Genomic DNA, 20,901 nt, shown 5'->3' with positions numbered 1-20,901 from the left:
CATTGTCGCTCTTTCTCGTTCTGCTCTCTCTTTCACCAGTATAGCCACTTCCACTTGCTACGCCTTCCGCCATAGTGTCACAGGGGCATCAGGCCTAAACTGCAAGTGTAGGAATAATATTAACCTATAGTACATTATCAATTGTGTTGTTGCACAGCTGATGGTAAATCAAGATTAGCAATAAACACTGAATAAACTTTTCTTGAGAAAACAGATCTACTATAGTAATTCCTTGACAGGAAAAGATAGTGTTGACAACAAAAATTCCTGAAACTTCCATCCATTAGCCGTACAGAATAAACGTTATTGGTAACACTTTTCTATACATACTTCTGTAAGTGGACTGTTGTCTTGACAGTATCCTTTAGTACCGCAAAAAGTTTAAACGTTTCGTACACATGCTCAGTGTGTTTGGCGCAAAAGCACTATCCTAAAGAACATAAGATACAATTTGAGACTCAAATTTTGTAGGAACAGATCACATCCTAAGCATGGGATATAACAAAGTCAATCAAAATCCATTTTAAAACACATCTATCAGTTATTGCATATGCAGTTGGATTATAACCTTAAGTACATAAGCTCCATATTCATTCGAAAAGCATCTAAATATTTCAAAACTGTAGAGTGACGTTAAGGGAGACGGAGTCGTCATTATTTACAGCTCGGGGGTCTGATGAATCATGAATTTTAGTAACCCCAACCTCACTGACACAGATATTTTGACTCCACGCCACTTAGAAAAGTTAAATATTTAAAAATTTAAAAAATACAGCAATAGTAAAGACCTTTCAAATCCTGTTGTACCCTGCTAGATTATCATTGGTTATTTCATGACAGTTGAAAAAAGGGGAAACCATGAAAATGATATTCAAACTCACAACAAAATGTAGATATAAAACCTCACACTATATTCAGTATCCAACCATATATTATTGTCTACTTTTGGATGGGTATAATAACAAAGTTTTCACTATGATATCTGACAGGGCAGAATTGGAAAGTACAGGGGGAGAACATGCGAGGCACTGACGGGCAAAGTATAAGCCGGGGTTGTGCGTGGGAAATTTTGAGAAATTGATGTTTGCAATGGTGCAGTCTAGTGCAATCTGAGAGGTTTTCTCACTTTGTATTGTAACTACGTAAAACTATTAGAACACCCCAAGGGGAGAGCACGAAAGGGGTTCCCCCTCTGGTATCGAAAATTGTGAGCAATTGATGTGTCAAATAATGCAATCTGAAAGGTATTTCAATTCATTTTGCACCAAAAATTGAGTAACCCGTTCTTTCTTCCACATTTTGAGCAACACCTGACCCCCCCCTTATTCCTTCGACCCCCAGACCGTAAATAATGACGGCTTCCGAAAGCCTCCGATATATCCTGCAAAATGTCTAGGATTTTCTCTATATGCCTTTGATTTTTTGTTATGCACTTTTGTATGTGTCAGACTACGGTGCTTTAATGAATGGAAATTGTAGCGCAATACAATTTGGATGGAGACTCAGAGAAAAAATCGCAGACACGGATTTGCAGGATATTACCAAGGTTTGTCAGTGCACATATTTTAAATGGAAATCTTGCAGCGTGTTCACTAAAATAACGACAGAGTACTGCGCACGGTCGGATTTCCCTACATCAGGGTTTTCAGAAAATTTATTAGGGTTTGAAAAAAAAATAAAAATCTTAAAGTGTCTGTAATCGTATGCAGGAATCTTAAAGTACAAATTAGCTATTTAATATTCAACATTTATTTTGTGTGGAGGCTACCGTATATTCTATGTAGAAACTAACGTATATTCTGTGTAGACACTAACTTATATTCTGTGTAGAGACTAACCAGACTTTGTTTCGGGGTCTCACTAAATGGAAGCATGATGTTTACCAAGTATTTTTAGACAAGTTATATAGACTCTCAATCTGATTAAAAATCAGATGTAGAGCACGGCGACGTCTGTACTTGCGCGGCATTCTCTTGCTGTCATGGTGAGAGGCGACAGCAAGAGAATACCGCGTACGCGTAAGTAGACGTCTCCGTACTCTACATACATATGATTTTAATCAGATTGATAGACTCTACGAGCCATTCATGGGCAAAGTGGTTGTATTATCTCTCTGACCGATCACCCGACGCGTTATCGACGACCAGCTGAGTCCTGGGATGTGTGTTTTAGATCGCTGTCTGGTCGGCAACCACACAAAGTTGTAGTGAGTATGACATAGGGGCGGATTAGACGAAATCAGCTGAATATAGTCTTGTCAGCTCTGAAGGAGTAAGGGGAGAACTTTCAGCGGTAATTGTAGAGCACGATGAGGCAATGCACTTGAATCGAGCATGACTTCTTGAGTAAAATGAACATTTCTGAAGCCCTAGAGGTTTTGTGCTTACAAATGTGCATATTAGTTTATAAAGTAAATTGATATATTCTACGGAGCTGAGATAAACCATGAACAATACGTTGGACAGTATTTCATTTTATCCCGGCCAACATAGTAATTTGATATGTACCTTGTACTATATATTTGTTCTCGAGGCGCATTTTACCGTAAATCAATACATTTCTGACAAATCATGCTTTGATAAGCATGCATTGATTGTTGACCAAGGCAATCGTTTATAGTTAGTGACTGAGCGAATATCTGATGACCTGAATTGACCTGGGGAATAAATAAACATTGTAAACTGGCCAAGGTTACATGTCGTGTCAACCAAATCTGTTAACGACATTCACACCTTTGTCATTTAACGTGTTCTTACATGTATGAAATTCTGTCGAACCATCGGTTGGTAAGCATTATCTTTCACCCTGGAACTTACAAATTACTGATATTAAAATTGATTTTATCGTGTGATGGTAGTTTCGGAACATGACAATCGGGCTGTATGTGTGCGCGTGTGTCCGCCAAAAGTCATTTCCGAGCGATATTACTCTGAGTCAGTCTTTTCACCAGAAACTCATGAATGGTACCGTCTTTATCGCGTAACACTGCTGCTTAAACCAGTGTCCGAAAAGTGTCTGTCCAGGCTGACAATGTAATATAACTTGAAAGCAGGCCATGATGTTTTTTTACTCAGAGTTTATTATACGTACATGACTGCAATGATTTTATTCTTATTGTTGAACACATATGCCGATTAATTTGTTTTTATTGCAATCTAATATAGTTGTTACACAGGCATTTTGCAACAAGTCTTTCGTATTTGAGCCACAATAAAAGTTCATTCAACTGAAGTATGGACTGGGACATAATGTTACACCCTATGTAACGTGAAACTTTAGAAATGGCCTCATGGCAACCGTCTTGTTCGAAATTGTGTTTAGCCATCATTCAGTTAATGTGATCAAGGTTATTGGCATTGTTCCGCCTTTCAGGAGTAGATATTTTCATGTATCAGTGGAGAAAAGGTTTGAAATTCAGCGATCTGGAGGGTACAAGAGTGTAGGCTTTGAACTAGCCATGTGACAGCCATTGTCCCTCGGACAAAATGAGGTTAACTGAATGATTTGATTTATAATTTGACACAGTTTTACATACATGTACATACATGTATGTACATACCGATAACAAATCACCACCTCGTATTGTCGGTAATACTGTTAAAACGGTTCATTTAATTTCCTTTGCTTTGTGCTCAAAAAGTATTTAGATAATTTGGTATAAGTAAATTTGCCGGCTACTCTACCCACTGATATTGCGTCATATGAACTTTCGTAGAGTTACTATAAAAGTTATATCGATGGAATTCTCACATCTAATGTTGAAGTTCTTCTAGAATTAAATTACTCATATTTTTTACTGATAACCGAACCTAATTTGTAAAGTGATAAACATGTTCTTTGCAATGAGAGATATAACATTTCCAGACGTGTTCACTTTCAAAAATATATTGACAAGGAAACATACAGATATCATCAAATGTTTGCCAGCTGCACACTCCCTTGCAAATTACAACCTGCATAATACTTTTATCAAACATTTAAAACATTTTTATGAAACGGTTTCAATAAACCGTTCTCAGTTGTATAAAAAATTAGTAAGATGGAATATTCAACAACATGAAGTTCTCTTTCCTGATATACTAACTGAAAGGCCGGTGGTAATGCTTATGCCATATGAAGTAATTTTCCATACACTTTATACCCATGAAACATTGCTGCCTTAAGTGTCCTTCTTTGTCTAGGCCTGTGCGCTCACAAGTCCATTGAAAAGTATTCAATGTATGTATAAGCTTATTTCTCAGCATCACTCTACAACTTGAAACAGCAATATATATATAGTAGTAAAGTAAAAGTGGTCAACTGGGATAAAGTAAGAATTTTACACCCATTTTATTCATTTATCTACATGAAGCGAAGGAAAATTTAACCATCCATGTAACTAAAGTGTGACCCTGACCTATATACGAACTCACGCATGCGCAACAGGGGTTTGGCGCAGCCTGAACTAAGCGGGAAATTCCCTTCTGAGCATGTTTATACATGTACGGGAAATTCCGTGTGAGTCAACCGGGTCATCAAACTAGCCTATATAAAGGAGCCCCGTTGTCAGTCCGGCCGGTCGCGGAGTCTAGCTGATGTTGAACACGAAGTTCCTATCGGTACGAACTAACTTTCATATCCATTCAATCCATAATGTCTTAAATATCTTTCCAGAGGTGGACTAAATCCTTCTTGTTTTTGTATTTCTAGTGCCTGATGAAATATGTTCTGAATAAGTTCTGACTCCGGAGCCTCCTCGTTCCGAAGGGTTGCGCCTTTTTCTTGTATTTGTGTAAGCAGCTGTTTATATTGCACATAATAATGTTTATATTTCTCTCGTCTCTTTGCTACACACCGTTTTCCCTTGTATTACATCAATAACAACACCTGGTATAGGAGTTAAGGCTAACAGTACCGGAACTGTTGGAATTGCTGCTATTACAGCAGAGCTTACAAGAATTCCCTTAGTAATATTGAGAGCCATATCAATTCGACCCATTAATTTATAACTTCGTCGATATGCAGCACTTGTTCTTTCTATATAGTCGGCCAATTGTTCAACGCTTTCAACAACTGAGATGTGCATTTTTACTGTATATGTAAGGGATGATAAAAAATAATTGTAGTAATATAGAAATACAATATGGCAGAAGGAGGAGAAGAAAATATAGGACTCCAGGTTTTCGATGATGCAAATTTAAATGATGATGACGCTACTGCTGAAACATTCTTTATAGAAGATGATAATGCTCTTGCAGAAGCCGATCCTTTCCTTGCTAGCCCACAGGAGGATATTTTAATTAAACAGAGAAGAGAACTTACAAAAGATATGGCTGAAGGACTCTTAGACAAATATAGGATTACTAATACGGATGCACGAACCGAATTGATTTTAAATGCTGAGATTATTGGTAATGATCTGTATTATAAAAAATCAGAGTTACAACAGATAAAGGAAGTAGATTTTTAGAGAAATCTACATTAAAAAAGAAGGCAGGAGGATCCGAATTTGTAAGGAAAGTATATGAATATAGAGAGCCCGAATTTGTGGGACGTGCATTACATTCTAAAGATGTGGAAAATGATAAAATACCAGCTGAGAAGATGACGCCAGAAGACATGGGTGTATACAAAGATGAACTGACAGAGTTACGGCGAGATGCTTCTGGTAATGCAGATAAAATACAAGCTTTTGAAAATAAAATCGAACAATGGAACAATCTAAACCCAGAATATAGAGCTATTAATGATGAATTAAGGATTGCGAATATGCGTCTTGGTGAGCTTAACAATGAAAAAGTTAAAATAAGGCTAGAGAAAAGAGAAGTTGAAAAACAGTTAGAGGAAATTCCTGTAGAACACACCCAAGCAAAAGTAAAAGCTGAAAAACTACTAGCTGAACTCATAACAAGAGAAGCTAAAGTTGACAATCGAATTGAATACGAACATGGTAAGATCAGTGAGGCACGTGAAAGTCTGGCTACTACTAGGTCTCTTCGTGATGTAATTTCCGATCCAGAATTATCACTCAGGCTGAAGCTGACAGAATTATTTAAACGAAATGGTATAACAATCGCTGCAATACTGACTGCCCTTGGAATGACAATATCAACAATTGCCCTGGCTGTGACTAGAGGAGGAGGGGGAGGAGGGGGAGCAGGAACTGGCGGGTCTGGTTCAGGTCCGCCCAAAGTATATACAAAAGCGAAAGAAATTGTAAAGCAATTTGGCGAATGGTTAAAAACATTGGCCGCAAAAAGTGCTGCTGCAATACCAGGTTTAATCGGTTCCCTCGTCAGTTTTCTATTAAAAACAGCAGGATCGGTTGTCGGATTTGTCGGAGAACAGCTATGGATATTTTTAACTGGTTTAACATTAGTCATTATAAATAAAATTATGTATTAATATGGCATCAACATGTTTGGTGAAAAGAATATTGCAAAGTTTCTTTCTAAAATAAAGACCTGTTTGGTTTCTCTGTCGAATTGGAATGGTGCAAACTCCGACGAGTAAATCGACATATCCTTCGAGCAAATCCAGGTGTCCGACTCAAAGATGATAATCTATATCATAACATATTAGCTTTCGTGAAGGAATGTCAAAAGACTAACTTCTTTAAGCGACTAGAATTCATAGCTGTATTCCAGGATACTGAGGATGACCAAGAGGCTCATCATCTCCAAGAATATTGGGTTCTTCGATTGATTCGCGACACAGGCAATCGATTTATCTTTCAGGCAGACGGAAATATTTACGTAAAGATGTGATTTTTGAATTTTTCTTCTAAGTTATTATATACACGAAGTGAAACTTAAGATGTGATTAATTTTCTTTTTAACATGTAATTCTTTTTTTCTTCTACTATATACATTACACGAAAATGGGGTACGATAGAACATTATCACCGACTTTCACCAACCGAATACCGAATGGAACAAAGTCAGAAAGAACTCATCACGTGATTGCTCATAATCCAAGTGAGGCAGATCCAGGCCAGACACTTATCATACGATGTCCAAAGTTAGAAAGCGGAGTACTCTTAGTTCCAGATACTTTCGACCTGGTTTTTGATCTCGAAGTAATGGGAGGTGGAACTACCCGATGTAGTACAAAATGTTGCAAAAAATTTGGTGGAGCGTATGAAACTCACATTTGAGGGCCAGGCACTTTCCGATTTGAGTAATATAACCTCATTGAATGCTATCGTGATCTCTTCAAACATAAAAAGGAGAGATCGAACATGACACTGTACGGAATTCAGAACGAAAATCTAAGAAAATTGAGAAGTGGCGCGGCCGATGCAGATGCCGCCGTCGTGGGCGATAATTTACTTTTCGACACATATAAAACAAAATATGCTATTCGTCTCACTCATCCCCTCGTGACAGGTCATGGAGTTGCATATCCAAAAGCGTTAGGGAGTCATATGAATGGGAAATTACGTTGGCACCCGCCCCCCAATTAATTGTCAGTAATAAACTGATTACAACCAATTATAAATTAAAAACATTCAAATGGAATACGAGACAATTTCTGACCTCGATCTCGCGAGGTCAACTGCTGGTTATTACAACAACGGTAAAAGTTACCTTTACGAGCATATACATTATTTTAGAACAATCCCATTCAAAGAATCGGACACGGTTATCAATGAAAATATAAATGTACCACGACGTAGCATTAGAGGTATCGCTATACTCTTCACTAAAAATCAGAATCAGTCAGAACTGAACAGTGAACTTTTCTTTAACCCATCCATTGAATCTGTGTCTGTAATGATTGAAGGCATTGCAAATAAAGTGTACGCTCAGAAGATGATACCAAGACAATTTTGGCGAGAGGTGCGACGGTATTTTGCTGAAGATAAAGATTGGTGTGAAATTGATATAGATGAGGCCGATTATTTGAAGAATAAATTCTGTCTGTTTATCGATCTGCGTAGTTTTAAAGATATTGAGTTTCATGGAAATGGTTTAAAAGTAATGAACACAAAGGACGGAATTCAACTTGAGATCCTGAAGAAAGATACCGCGTGGGGTGGCGATGACGCTCACAATGATAATATATTGCCCACATTATGTTATCAGTGATGCCCTGGTCTCTATTGAAAATAGTAGATTAAAGTCTTTACAATTTTAACCATGACCATGACCGTCGTCCGTCCTATCGGCCATGTTTCTGCCAGCCATTCGCCCGTGTCTGGATTGTATAACTGCACACGTTTTATATCATTTGGCGCCATCATAATTTTACTACGCTTTTCACTACGGATTTCTCCAGCCTTTTCCGTACTATCTGTACAAATTGTGCCTGCTCGGGCCTTCCCAGTTTCAAACAGATCTTTATAGTCTTCAAAGTTCAAATGTTTTCTAACACAAACATCTTTCACCCTTTATTTTTTTTCGTCTCCGAAGTGGAGTTCGAAAAGCATACACTTTCGAGCGTATGCCGACAAAATCAAGAATAGGTTCACCATTCAACTCATCTTTAAATTTACCTATCACTTTTTTATTAATCTTCGGAAAGTTGGCCCCACTCATCCCACTAGTATCATATATAGACTTCTCACCATTCTTTTCCACATCTTCTCGGACTATATCATTGAAAGTTACGTCGGGTCCGGGGAGGGTATTGGCACACTGTAAACAAAACTGTCAGTATCCATGTAGGCTAATCGTATTCCAGGGAACTTGACCCGAAAGTAATTGTAATGCGTCTCATACATAAGCAGCTTAGAAAGTTCCAGTACTGCGGCGCCGATGAAAACTGGTTTTACATATCTATGCTCATCCGTTTTCAGTTCCAGTAGGGCACTGTCGCAGGAATCGCCATCCTCTTCGGAAGTTATGAAAGTTATATGTTTCATCTTTGGATTATACTTCTGAATCTTTTTACGACCACTATCCGTACCCCTATCGGAACCGTTCCGATAGGGGTTCCAGTCCGAAACAAATTTAAAGTCTCTGTACTTTCGAACATCTTCTATTGTCTTACCGAACATTGCATTATTCATCAGCTTATAGAAATTCTTTTCAAAATCTGTCCTCCCCTTTGCCCTCATTTAGTGTTAAAGTCAATATATTTCGCGAGACATGGAGCTTCATCGAAAGCAAGCACCCGATGAATATTTTTCAATCTCATTCCCATCCGAAGATAGAATTCCAGCAACTTGTAGTGTAAGACATATCTCTCTCTATCCATCACACTTGTAATCAGTCGACCGCCCTGCCTCGGAAATTCATAGTGATGCGGTGCTAATGGCAAATCGCTGTGTTCTAGATGTAATTCGGCTGGGTATTCTAAGTCTACTTCTAGAAAACTTGGTGGAAAGGTGGGACATGGTTCCACCCCTCCGGCTCCGCCCCCCGCTCCGCCCCCTTCTTTCCATTCTATCTTCATCCAATGAAGTCCGCCCGTAGGCATATCCTGACTCATTGCCCAGCCGTAGAGATTGTTTGCATCGAGATATTTTATTTCGGTCACCGGTTTCTCTGGATCGTAATTCCCGCCGGCGGGGCCAGCGTAAGCAGGATGATTTGTCTGTAAATAATGAATATTACACTGGCTGATACCGCCTCGAATCCCCCTCTGTACGAAAGTCATCTGCTCAGCATCTTGAATGAGCCCAAATTTATTACCCGTGTAAAGTAACATAGCATCCCATGTCAAGCCAGGCGCTGACATATAGTGGGCTGGATCTAACTTGTACGCTTCTAAACATGTGTCACGGAAATTTTCGAATATATTTGCAAGAAGTAGAACATCCGTCTCACAATAGAATTCCATATAATCTTTAATCGTCTTACATCCAACTTCGTCCCATACCTTCAATGCATGCTCATAATCAGATTCTGAAATCCCCTCTTCCGTCAATTCGCTATAAAATTTGCCCCTCGGTGGTAGCTCCTCTTCTTCCAATCGCTCTGGAGAATCTAAATATTCATACGGAAAGAAACCTTTCGCTCTTTGAATGTCCGGGTACGAAAGTGGCACTGCCGCCCATCCGTGGTCCGGCACAGTTTTTGCCAACTTCGCCAATGACCCAGACATCAACTGAGCACTATCCATAAACTTTATAGAAAAGTGGCGTCTCTTTATCTCCATCTCCCCATCGACAACAATTGAGGCGTGAAAAATAAATGTTTTCGAGAGACCCATAATTCCACCATTGCCCGTCTTAGCTATGATTTTAGGCTCTGGTCCCCCTCCGACGTCGATTTCATGTAACTTTTCAAAATAAAAGAACCATCGTATCCCTTGAGGTTGTGAAAGTAGATAGGAATGGTTCTCAACGGACGGCACTTTTCACAATAAAAAGTATCATCACCGTCTAGGTATCCTGCCGGCTCTCCACATGCAATACAGACTGGATTGCCGTAATTAGAAGGATCTTTCATTGGTTTTATTTTCAAATAATACGATTTCGAATAATTCTCAGCCCGTTCTTTCATATCCTTTAGAAAGTCTGTAACACAGGAGAGACCTGTGAATGTTCTTTTACCATAAACAGTGGGTCGGCCCCACCCCCGTTCCACCATAACATACGAAAGACAAATTGGAATGTGTCGGCCGGTCCCCTTCTCAATAATTGCCTCAGTATCTGCATAGACGACGTAGGGGGCGGGGACCTTCTTCCGATGTCCTTCGAATTGACACACTTCCTTAGGAAAAACTGGCTGGGCGTCGTCTGTTCCACAGTATACCTGATGTTTTTCTAATTCTTCTGTTGACTTAAAACCTCTTTTACAAACCATACAAATACACTTCTGTCTGCGCTCATTCTTTCGATTAGTACGAGAATTACGAAGGCGATTTAACGCAGTAATTGGTATGAAGTGGCACCTTCGGGCTTCGCCAACTATCAGTAAGATATTTGCTATTTGATTCCTATCACCTTCGGAACGGGCTCCGCCACTATATAACTGAGTTATGTTGGACGGGGGAGCGGGATCGGACTCGTAGATCTGAAATACTTGAAGTTTGATGCCTGGATTTTGCTGCTCGAAGCGCCTGAATACAGTCAGATCGGAGGGCGTAGGAAAGGGAATACCTTCCCAACAGTAGTCAGAGCCATAAATGGAGCGTACGTATTCCATTTTCTCCTTACCTGACCACATTTCTTTTCACGAAACTCGGGGTCGGCCAACTTTAAACTTGCTACGATGGCGTATTGAAAACAGTTCTCGCTGCCCGAAGGTAGCACCAGATCGCTAACACAATGCTTATTTTTTAACCATCTGGGAAGTTGGACTGCGCCAGCCCAGCCCCGAGTAAAACTTCTACTAGAATTCTTCAAAATTAAGTATCTCCTCGAGAACGAGACCAGAACCCTCAACATTTTCAATTGTATCAAGCATACGATCGTAGCGATCTATTAATTGTTGCCCCACATCCGATCCCGATCCTCTTACATCTTTTGTGTATGTATCATTTAATTTAACATACAATGAACGCGATTGTGTATTACCAGTTTTCGGATCCGATAATTTGACTTCCATTTCGGTATAAACAGAGTACATCTTTCCCACCCCTTTGACCATACCTTCAATATCCACCAGCTCCCCGATATCCTTGACTCGCTTGACTTCAGGAAATTCTTTTCGTAAAACTACTCCCTTGAATGCTGTATGTAATCGACGGGCCATAATAATCTTTATGATATATACTATCCTAAAAATTTTTAAAATGAAAAAATAATTATTCTATGATAGGTCATCAAAATCCACTATAATATTTTTGTCAGCATTTATTTGTTTATATATCTCACCTAATCTTTCTAAGTCGACTAGTTCTTCCGCATCTTGAATTTCTGGTTTATTAGGCGCAGCACAAAATATTAATCTCTCAACAGTGAAAGAAAGAGCACGCTTACTTAAGCGCGGTTTAAATGCTAAGAATTCTATCTTACTACCTTTTCGGATATTACGAGGTACAATAGCAGGATTTTCTCGGACTGGTAGTAACGGACTCACTGTTTTAAAACCGCAGTCAATTTCTTGAACCATATCAATACATGTAGCGAAATCGGAAGTGTTTCCTCCTCTTTTAAACCGAAATTTAAAATACGCAACTGGCTGAGACCCCTCGCTCCCTCGCTTCTGATACACTTTAGATGGATTGTAAAATCTGCAGGTCGTTCCGATAGGATTCCCTTCGGTGACGGTTCCGATAGTATTCTTGGAGTGAGCGGCCAGGCTTGCAGCATAACTTTTAGCAGTAGATGCATCGAAACTTTCACCTAGGGTACGGAATATTATTAAATCAGTAAACTTTTGAAGACTCGGTTGCCAACGGACACACACCCCATCGCATGTAGCAGGATCTTTAGAACCGTACTTAGGTCCGATGGGGAAAACCACTTCTAGCTCACTGTCTACGTATATGAAAGGATCTACATATTCACCAAATACTAATTTGCCTCCATCATCAATTTTGATGTTTTCTCCGGTTTCAAGTATTTTTATTGCATCTGAAATAGAAAGGATTGTCATTGTCTTATCGTATATATCTTAATAAAAAAAATTTAAAAAAAATTTCTATGATATAGTATCCCCAAAATGTCATACATATTCATAAATGGACCAACTGGAAGTGGTAAGAGTTACGATGCAATAAATTTGGCGGAGGGACCGGAGGTGTATCACGTACCAGAATTTGACACTAGTTTTTCCAGCAACATTGCCGACTTTTATAATGGGCGTGTCACCCACGTTTCAATTGCCGATTTTCAGAATCAGTTTATAGAACATACTCTTAGTTTACAATGTCGGGCTGGGAAGGCCTCCCCTTCGGAACGCTACATTATTTGTGACTCTTCCATAATTCAACATCTAACTTTTTCTAGAATCCGGGGCGTTTCCACGGAGTGGGAAGAAAAAAAGATTGTTTCTAGAGCATTTGACCATTTTACCCAGTTCATTATCATATTCAAAGATATGCCTTGGGATTATTGCAGACGGAATGTGTTGACTCGAGCCAGGTCGTACGAAATAGCCGCCTTAGAAGAACTAGAAGAGATTCACAATAAGTTCAAACAGACTTTCTTAGAAATTTGCCACGACTACAGACTTCCATGTTTGGTAATTCGGAACGCTCTTACCCCCCTCGTTCTCAAGAATATACTTAATCCAACAATTGATACCGAGACAGTCGGACCAGTAGAATATCCACGAGCTTTTGACTTTGGAATTGCATGGAGCGGCGGAGCCAGGGATTTTTAATAGACGGTTTCAAGGAGGAGGAACTTGAAAAAGCGTACTTCCCACCTGGTCAAGAACAACTAGAACAACCTCGAGTCTCACTAAAGAACCTACACAAACTTCTTAACGCTTGTGAATCTGTGTGTGCTTATAATGCTTCGTTTGACCTACGAGCACTTGACATTATGAAACCCTACGGTTCTGTAACACCGGACTTTGAAGTTACTTGTCTATGGCTCATGTCAGTTGTGTACATTATACTTCAACCAGAACTTATAGATAAAGCTGAAAAAGGGGGACTCGAGAGAACGGACTGTGGTAACATGAGAAGTCGTTTTGAAGATCTTGCAAACTTAATATGTGCCTCCGGAGGAACTGAGGGGCCCCCACCTCATCCACATACGGCCGAAAAAGATGCAGTAAGTGAACATTACTTACGACAGTACATGATAAATACTTGGCCAGGTGGGGGGTGGAAGCGAGGTGGTAAACTGACACTTTCGGCTTTCAAGAAATTAAGACTTTTTCATGGTACTTATTGAATAACTTTCGTAAATACTTACGTTAGTACTTACGTAGTACTTGACAAGTACCATGGACAGGAACTTACGAAGTACTTACGTAGTACCATGGACAGGAACTTACGAAGTACTTACGTAGTACTAATAACATTTTCCTCCGGCTCCCAACTATTGAAACTTTCTGGATAACCTTTCCATTTTATCAGATAATATTTCTTTCCTCTAATTTTTTTCGTCTTCAAAATTCGTTCTACTCTGTACAGCTCGTCGGCTCCAGCAGCGCTCTGAAGTTCATCGGAGTAGAAAGTGCCGAGTATTTCCTCTCCATTCAGATCTTTTATTTTGTAAACTGGTGGTGTTCCTAGTCCAGCTGCATACACCACTTTTGAAACTACGAAAATCTCCTCTGTCCAATTTGGTAAATATCCTTTCTTAAAAGTGGTCTTGTATTTGTAATTCGAACCCGTTCTCCCGGCTTGAATTCAGGGTTGGCTCCCCGGATGCCAACTCAGGACCGAATAGTGTATAAAATGCCTGCCAATCGTTCTCCTCTGTTACGTCCCTGGGTTTCATTTTGATACTTCCGTGAACGGTGTTATTGTAATTCTCGAGAAGTTGTGGTAGAATGGGGAGCCAGGAACGTGTCTGTTTATATGTAAAGTATTTCCACATCATCGTCTTGAGGGTCCGATTAAAACGTTCAACAACGCTAGCTTTTTTGTCACTGTAGGTGTGAAACCAGTGAATGCCTGACTCCTGGAGCCACCCTGCATTTTCTGATTAGTAAATTCCCGCCCCTCATCTGTCTGAAGTTTGTCGGGCCTTCTCCCAGATTTCTTAATCACGTCTTGTAGCGCCTGTAACGTATCATCAGCCGTTTTTGACTGTATTGGCCTGGCCCATGCGTATTTACTGAGCACATCGATTACTGTTAGCATGTATCGAATGTTTCTATTCTCTTTTGCGAATGGGGGAGGGAATTCCACGAGATCCGCTTGCCATTGAGAGTCTATCGATGTTACAAAAACGCGTCGGCCCCTTCGGAACGCGCCACGAGAACGAGGTACCGGTTTATGTAGATTATAAGTTAGCTGAGTTTTTAACCACTCCTGCACCTCTTTCTTAGTGACGTGGAGTCCGCTGGCCCGTGCTGCGTCATACAATTTTTGTACACCTCCAAAACCAGTTTTCGGGTTGTAATATAATTCTCTAAGAGTTCCTTCGGGTTGTCACCTTCGGCTTCAGCTTCCATAATTGCTATATTATACGAAAAATTTTATGTCGTACGGATGCCGTAAATGAAATACTAGTTTACTGAATGGCCTACTTTTCAATTGTCTGACCAGGTCCGTGGCCTCCCGTTCTGACACCTCCATTCCATATTCTTTAATAATAGTCTTGTTATCTGTCTTGCTCGGTGTGTAAAAAAGTACTAACATCTGTATGTTTTCCCTGAATGGTTTACTAATACTAGTATATTGTTGAGTCAGAACCCAGACAGATAGTCCGTCGTGTCTTGCGCTGAAACCAAGTTTGACTAAAACGTCACTGCGCTTCTTCATATCTTTGGACGCAGCGCAGTCGTCGAGTACTATTAAAGTGTTTGTACTGGCCCATTCGTTCCGTACGAAGGCTAGTGTATCATCCACAGCATCGAGTCCGACCGGAAATACAAACACGTTGTCATCGGTGAAAATGAATCTTTTATCATACGTTTTATTGTTCATGAATGTTGGACAAATGAAAACTATATATTCAAATTTTCCTAGGTACGGACCGGTGAGGAGATCCATTACATATTCCGTTTTGCCAGAATTTGTCGGTCCAGTAACAATCATGTTGAATGGTACAGTTGCATACATCGGATCTATATACTGTACATTAATGTAATGAATATTGCTAAAGATAACAAACCAATTTTACCATATTCATGAATAGGGTCTGCGCCGGTCACTGCTGCTGCCCGTTCCGAAGCGTTCCGAAGGGCCTTCGGGGACCGAGTCGTGTCATTGTGAGGTGGTGTGACTCTCGGGCTCGTCTTGCCACTTCACAAGATCCTCCCTCCTTCCATCTCATGTACAGCACTTTCTCGAACTTCCGTGTTTATATCACCGTTCACCCCGAAGGACATAGATTCTGTTGCGTTTGCAATTCATTATTATAACCCGAGATTGCCGGGCCCGAAAGAATGACCATCTCAGACGGTAAGAGAAGTAAATTGGGCGAAACTGCCATATCAAGTTTGACACCAGTATTCATTATTGTGTCTTGATATCGCCGATAACTGATTACTTTGTCGGTATTGCGAATTTCATCTTCGAGGAGAACACCGAATTCTTTTCGGACTTGCTGTGCACTGCCAGTATCACCCACTATGGTACTACGAATATTTGCTTGTGCGCCGAGTATGCAATATACGTAGGCTTCAAGACTTTCGTTGAGGCGAGCGAGACCGGCCTTTGTTAGTCCCGAGTCTCCCTTCAGAGGAATGAAACTATTGTATTGTCCCTCCGATCCATCATTTCGGAAGAAATAATAGTGTGGTCTGTCTTTGTCGGGCAGTACATGTTTTTTCTTTCCAAAAATTGTATGTGTATAGAAAACGCCTCCGTCGGCGGAGAGGAAAAAGTCATGACCGTTGTATATCGCTTTTGGCTGTCTAACGGGCCCACGATTAGTGTAATATTCATATCCATAACCAAGACCTTTATTTTGACCTTTTCGATATCGAAAGTCGGACTTCGTTGGGCTTATATTTCCAAATTCAGTACATAGAAGTTCATATTGGACGAGATTGTACGGATTGTCGCCCGCTTTGAAGGTGGGGGTATCGTCTGGAAGTGCAACGCCCATTTCATGAAGAATACGACGTATTGTAAAATATACATGGAAACGGCAGAATGATCGTATTTGTGGTGGAAATTTCTTATCAAAGAGATGGGCGAATGATATACCGCAACCAGTAGTGCTGCACCATACGGCGAAATTTAATTGCTGGTCCCAGTATTTCATGTTTGGACCGCTCAGCCAGACATTACTTTCTTTTGCTGTTCTATGAGTGATTACGTTATCTTTAAATATATCCCGTGGATGAAAAGTAAATTTATCTGTCGGCGTTACATATATTTCTAAGTCCATGAGAATAGGTTTTACTCCCCCGTCCGGTTTGGAAGGGGGGGTATCAGCATGCTGTACTGTCGGTACGCTCGTCTTATTCAATTGAAAAGCAACTGGGAATAAGTCTGTACTCATGATTCGTGTTTCTATATACAGATAGATTTTAATGGAGGAGAATTTTCCATACTTCAGAATCCCTGTCGGAATCATTCTAACATTCCAGACCATGTTAATATTATATTTCGGATTCAGGTTTAAACGAATTTTTTATTTTTTACTAAGAATAGATAACATACTGCAAACAATGGAGAATTTAATAAAGTCATCGGCAGCGGCAAATACGCGTTCCGAAGGGGCTTCGGTGCCTTCAGACGCTCGATCCATAATAGAGACGAAACGTGAAAAAATACTCTGTGTCATCGCAAGTGGTCAAAGTAAGTTATTTTTTGGTAAGGAGATTTCAGTTGTTGACGTAGAAAAATGGGGAGATGAAACGGTGAATAAAGCATTTAAAGTCTATGAAGCGAAATACAGTTCTCTTATAAGTGATAATATCACTCAAAGTTTCATAGATCTAGGAGCCCGCGCAATAAGTCAGGTAGTTCCAATCGATGATCGAGATAACTATGCCACTGATCTTAAAAAGGATTTTATTCTAAACAGTGAAATAAAACGATTATCAGGACGGATAGCTTACACGTGGGGGCCCCTGATTGCTCTAATTTCCACCGGTTTAATTACGGGTAAACATTTAAATTTTAAAAAATCGGGTTTAATATAGTACCTGAAATAAATGGATTCAACTTCGCCGACTCAGCAAACGACTCCGGCCCCGCCGACGGAGCCCACACCGCAACGACTCCGTCAGGGACGACTCTACCACCGACACAGCGCAACATAGAGAAAGTGACGTTACCGACGAAGCATCCAGGGAGAGTTGCTGCGGGCAAGAAATTAGCGGAATGGAACAGGAAAAACAAGGAGAAGAAACTAAAAGCAATGGAGGGGGAGGGAGGGGAGGGGAGTGATGCGGTAGCGACAAACTGTATAAGCCTACCGCCTACAATGAAAGAACAGTGTGATAGCTCACGCGATAGCTCACGCTGGTATAATAAATGTTATCTTGTTTTAGGAATTGTGGGAGTTTCATTGACTGCATTAGGACTATATTGGGGGCGTGCTCGACATACCCCCTGTCCCATCCGGAAAGATCCTCCCCAGAAAGCGAAAAAAACAGAGCACGTAGCAGCTCCCTCCAGAACAGTTCCGACAGGGGAGGGGGAGGGGGAGGGAGAGGTTTCCAGCTCCTCTACATTGTATGAGATGGATTAACTCCCCATATTTTTTTATTTTTATTTTTATTTTATATACTAGTCAGCAATCATGGATATTAAAACAGTTGTAAACACAATGTACGATGGTATTGTAATCGCAGGACTTGCGATGGGATATCTTATGATCTCCAGCAAATTTCTGAAAATAGAGGTTGGCGATCCAAGTCGTCCAAATTTGACTCGATTGGCAAAATTAGGCGGTGCGACTGCTGCCGCTGTAGCAACCAAAGATCTCCTTGAACAGAAAAATATTATTCCTGCAGAACCTTATACTGTGTAATGGGACCTTCGGAATAATAATAATATTCATCGAACATTTATACTTAGTAATATATACATACAACGTACAACAATGATCATTTGGATTGAAAGCCAAACAGGTGAACCAGTCACTGTTAATTTTTACCCTTGTATTGACACGACACAGTTTACGAAGATAAGACTGCTAGAGTGTGGACTATATAATTCATGGCATAACATAACATCGACAAATAATGTAATAAAAATATCAAGAAGGTGACCAACCGAAGAAGACTAAATCAATACGTCCAGGTAACTACAATATCGATACGTTAAACAAAGCAATCGGGTTGAAGCAAAAAATTTAATTTTGAAAACATCTGCCGACAAACCATGTTTATCTAACTTTGGCTAAAGATGTTAAAGTTTATTTCAATGCTACAGGTAGCTTTGCCAACGTAGTTGGTTTTTCAGATAAACCTGAGGACAACCCAGTTATAAAAAGTACTATGAGTCCGAAGAAAGTGGATTTCTTAACAGTCACTAAATATATAGTTCATTCAGATGTAGTCGATGTTACTGGAAATTATGTTTCATTTGGTTCGGGTGCCTCCGGAGGATACATACAGGGGAAAGTATCGAACTGTTTACAAATACTTCCCATCCGGGATACGAGAGAAATAAGTGAAAAGGTTACTTACGATTTTAAAAACGGAGCAATTTCTATGCCATTGAGAAAAGGGGGAGATTACATGAATTCAATGCGTATCTGGATAACAGATCAGGATGGGAACATGATCGATTTCAATAACTGGCCAATTAGCTTTTGTATTGAATTATTGTAGTCCCGAAGCGGGCCCCTACCGGTGCGTTCCGAAGGAACCCTATCGGAAGATAAACCATCCCACGACCAATCCTCCAGCAATATATATCATTTCATATTTCTTTTGCTCAGGACTGGGCTGATAATAATCTGAGAATTGAACTTCTTTGCCTGACGTAGAGTTGCTTTGCACCGCTTCTGCTTCTTCCAGGATTTCTGCATCTGTATCTCTTAATTCTGCCGCAGCATGCGCATCCTTTGCTTGATTTTCTCTTTCCCAATCAGCCTGTAGTAATCTTTTTTCTGACCAGACGTTGCGATCATGTTCAAATTTTTCTAATGCTTTATCATGTCTAATTTTCTCTTCAATAAGAGCCTCACCATTCCCCGAAAGCTTTTGTCCGATAATATTTCCTCCTGTGAATGCCGTTGCATTTAATACAGCACCGAGAACTGTCATTCCTATAGCTGAAGCCATGGTTGTGTATATTACAAGGTATTATTTTAATTTTCACTGTATATAGGTCCCTACGGAGTATGTCTGATCCAAGTGGCTTCGGTCTAGGTACAATTCGTATGCAAAATCTTGAGCTTGAAGATCTGAGTGATGTTAAAGTTAACAATAATACTAAGATGGCTGCTAATCATAATAAGGATTACGTCCTTCGTTATAAAGACCGCGAAAAATATTTCGTTTTAGCCAATGCCGCGGCGCCACCCCACGAGCATGCTGTAGAATTTTCCGAACTTAAAGACATTGATGAAACTGTAATTGACGCCACAAAGGCTTCGAATGATTCTACTCCTTTTGCTCTGACATGGGATGGGGATAGTCAGAAATTCATGCCTTATAATGTGCCGCGTAACATCTTAGATATATTGGATAGTGAAATTGCAGGAGGTGTTGCTGAACCACCAGGAACTCCGAATGTGATTTATTTTGATAGCAATGTAAACAAATATAAATTGTTAGATTTTCGTAGTTGGCTTACTCCTACAAATCCATACATTGCACTTCTTGGTATACCGATTCACCTTAAAATTAGTCCTCTTAATACAATAATGAAGGCAGATAATACACTAAGAAGGTGGATAAACGAGGGGGAGAATTATTGCTCGTATACAGCTAGCGGAGTTCCAGTTAGATTATTTTGGGACACAACTTTAAAGAAACTGGGTCTTAAAAGTGTCGGTGATGAGGCAGCTGAATTAACTTTACAGACAGTAAATCAACAGATGACTGATAATATGAAAATACTTCAACATGGTACAGTTCTCATTAGATGTGTAAAGTTAGCTACTGGAGATGAATTTGACGATTTGGTTGGATATTATGCTATGAAAACAGATAACAGAACAACTTGTGATATTATTATAAGTATTGATAAAGATCGGGGAGGGGAAATGAGTATTGAATGTTTTGTTGGTGGGAATAGAATAGAGAACGACTTAGGAACTACATTTGTACGTAGAGATAAAAGAGTGAACACTTTAGATATCAGTACCATTCATCTGAAAGACTCATTTTGTTTGAAGTAATGGTCTTTCGTCATATTTTAAGTTCAGAGGAAATTACTAAAATTTTATCTATCGGGTGAACAAGTTCGCCCCGATAGGAACTTCGTGTTCAACATCAGCTAGACTCCGCGACCGGCCGGACTGACAACGGGGCTCCTTTATATAGGCTA

The 20,901-nt window shown here is 39.9% G+C and overlaps 1 pseudogene; it reads left to right on the top strand.

The window, feature by feature from the left end:
• The first annotated feature begins 5,122 nt into the window (after positions 1-5,122).
• LOC139130240 (protein SSUH2 homolog) overlaps positions 5,123-20,901 on the top strand; it is a 43,848-nt pseudogene continuing 28,069 nt past the window's right edge.

Source organism: Ptychodera flava, chromosome 3 (genome assembly GCF_041260155.1).
Source record: "Ptychodera flava strain L36383 chromosome 3, AS_Pfla_20210202, whole genome shotgun sequence".
Lineage (NCBI taxonomy): Eukaryota > Metazoa > Hemichordata > Enteropneusta > Ptychoderidae > Ptychodera > Ptychodera flava.
This window is presented reverse-complemented; position numbering and strand designations above follow the sequence as displayed.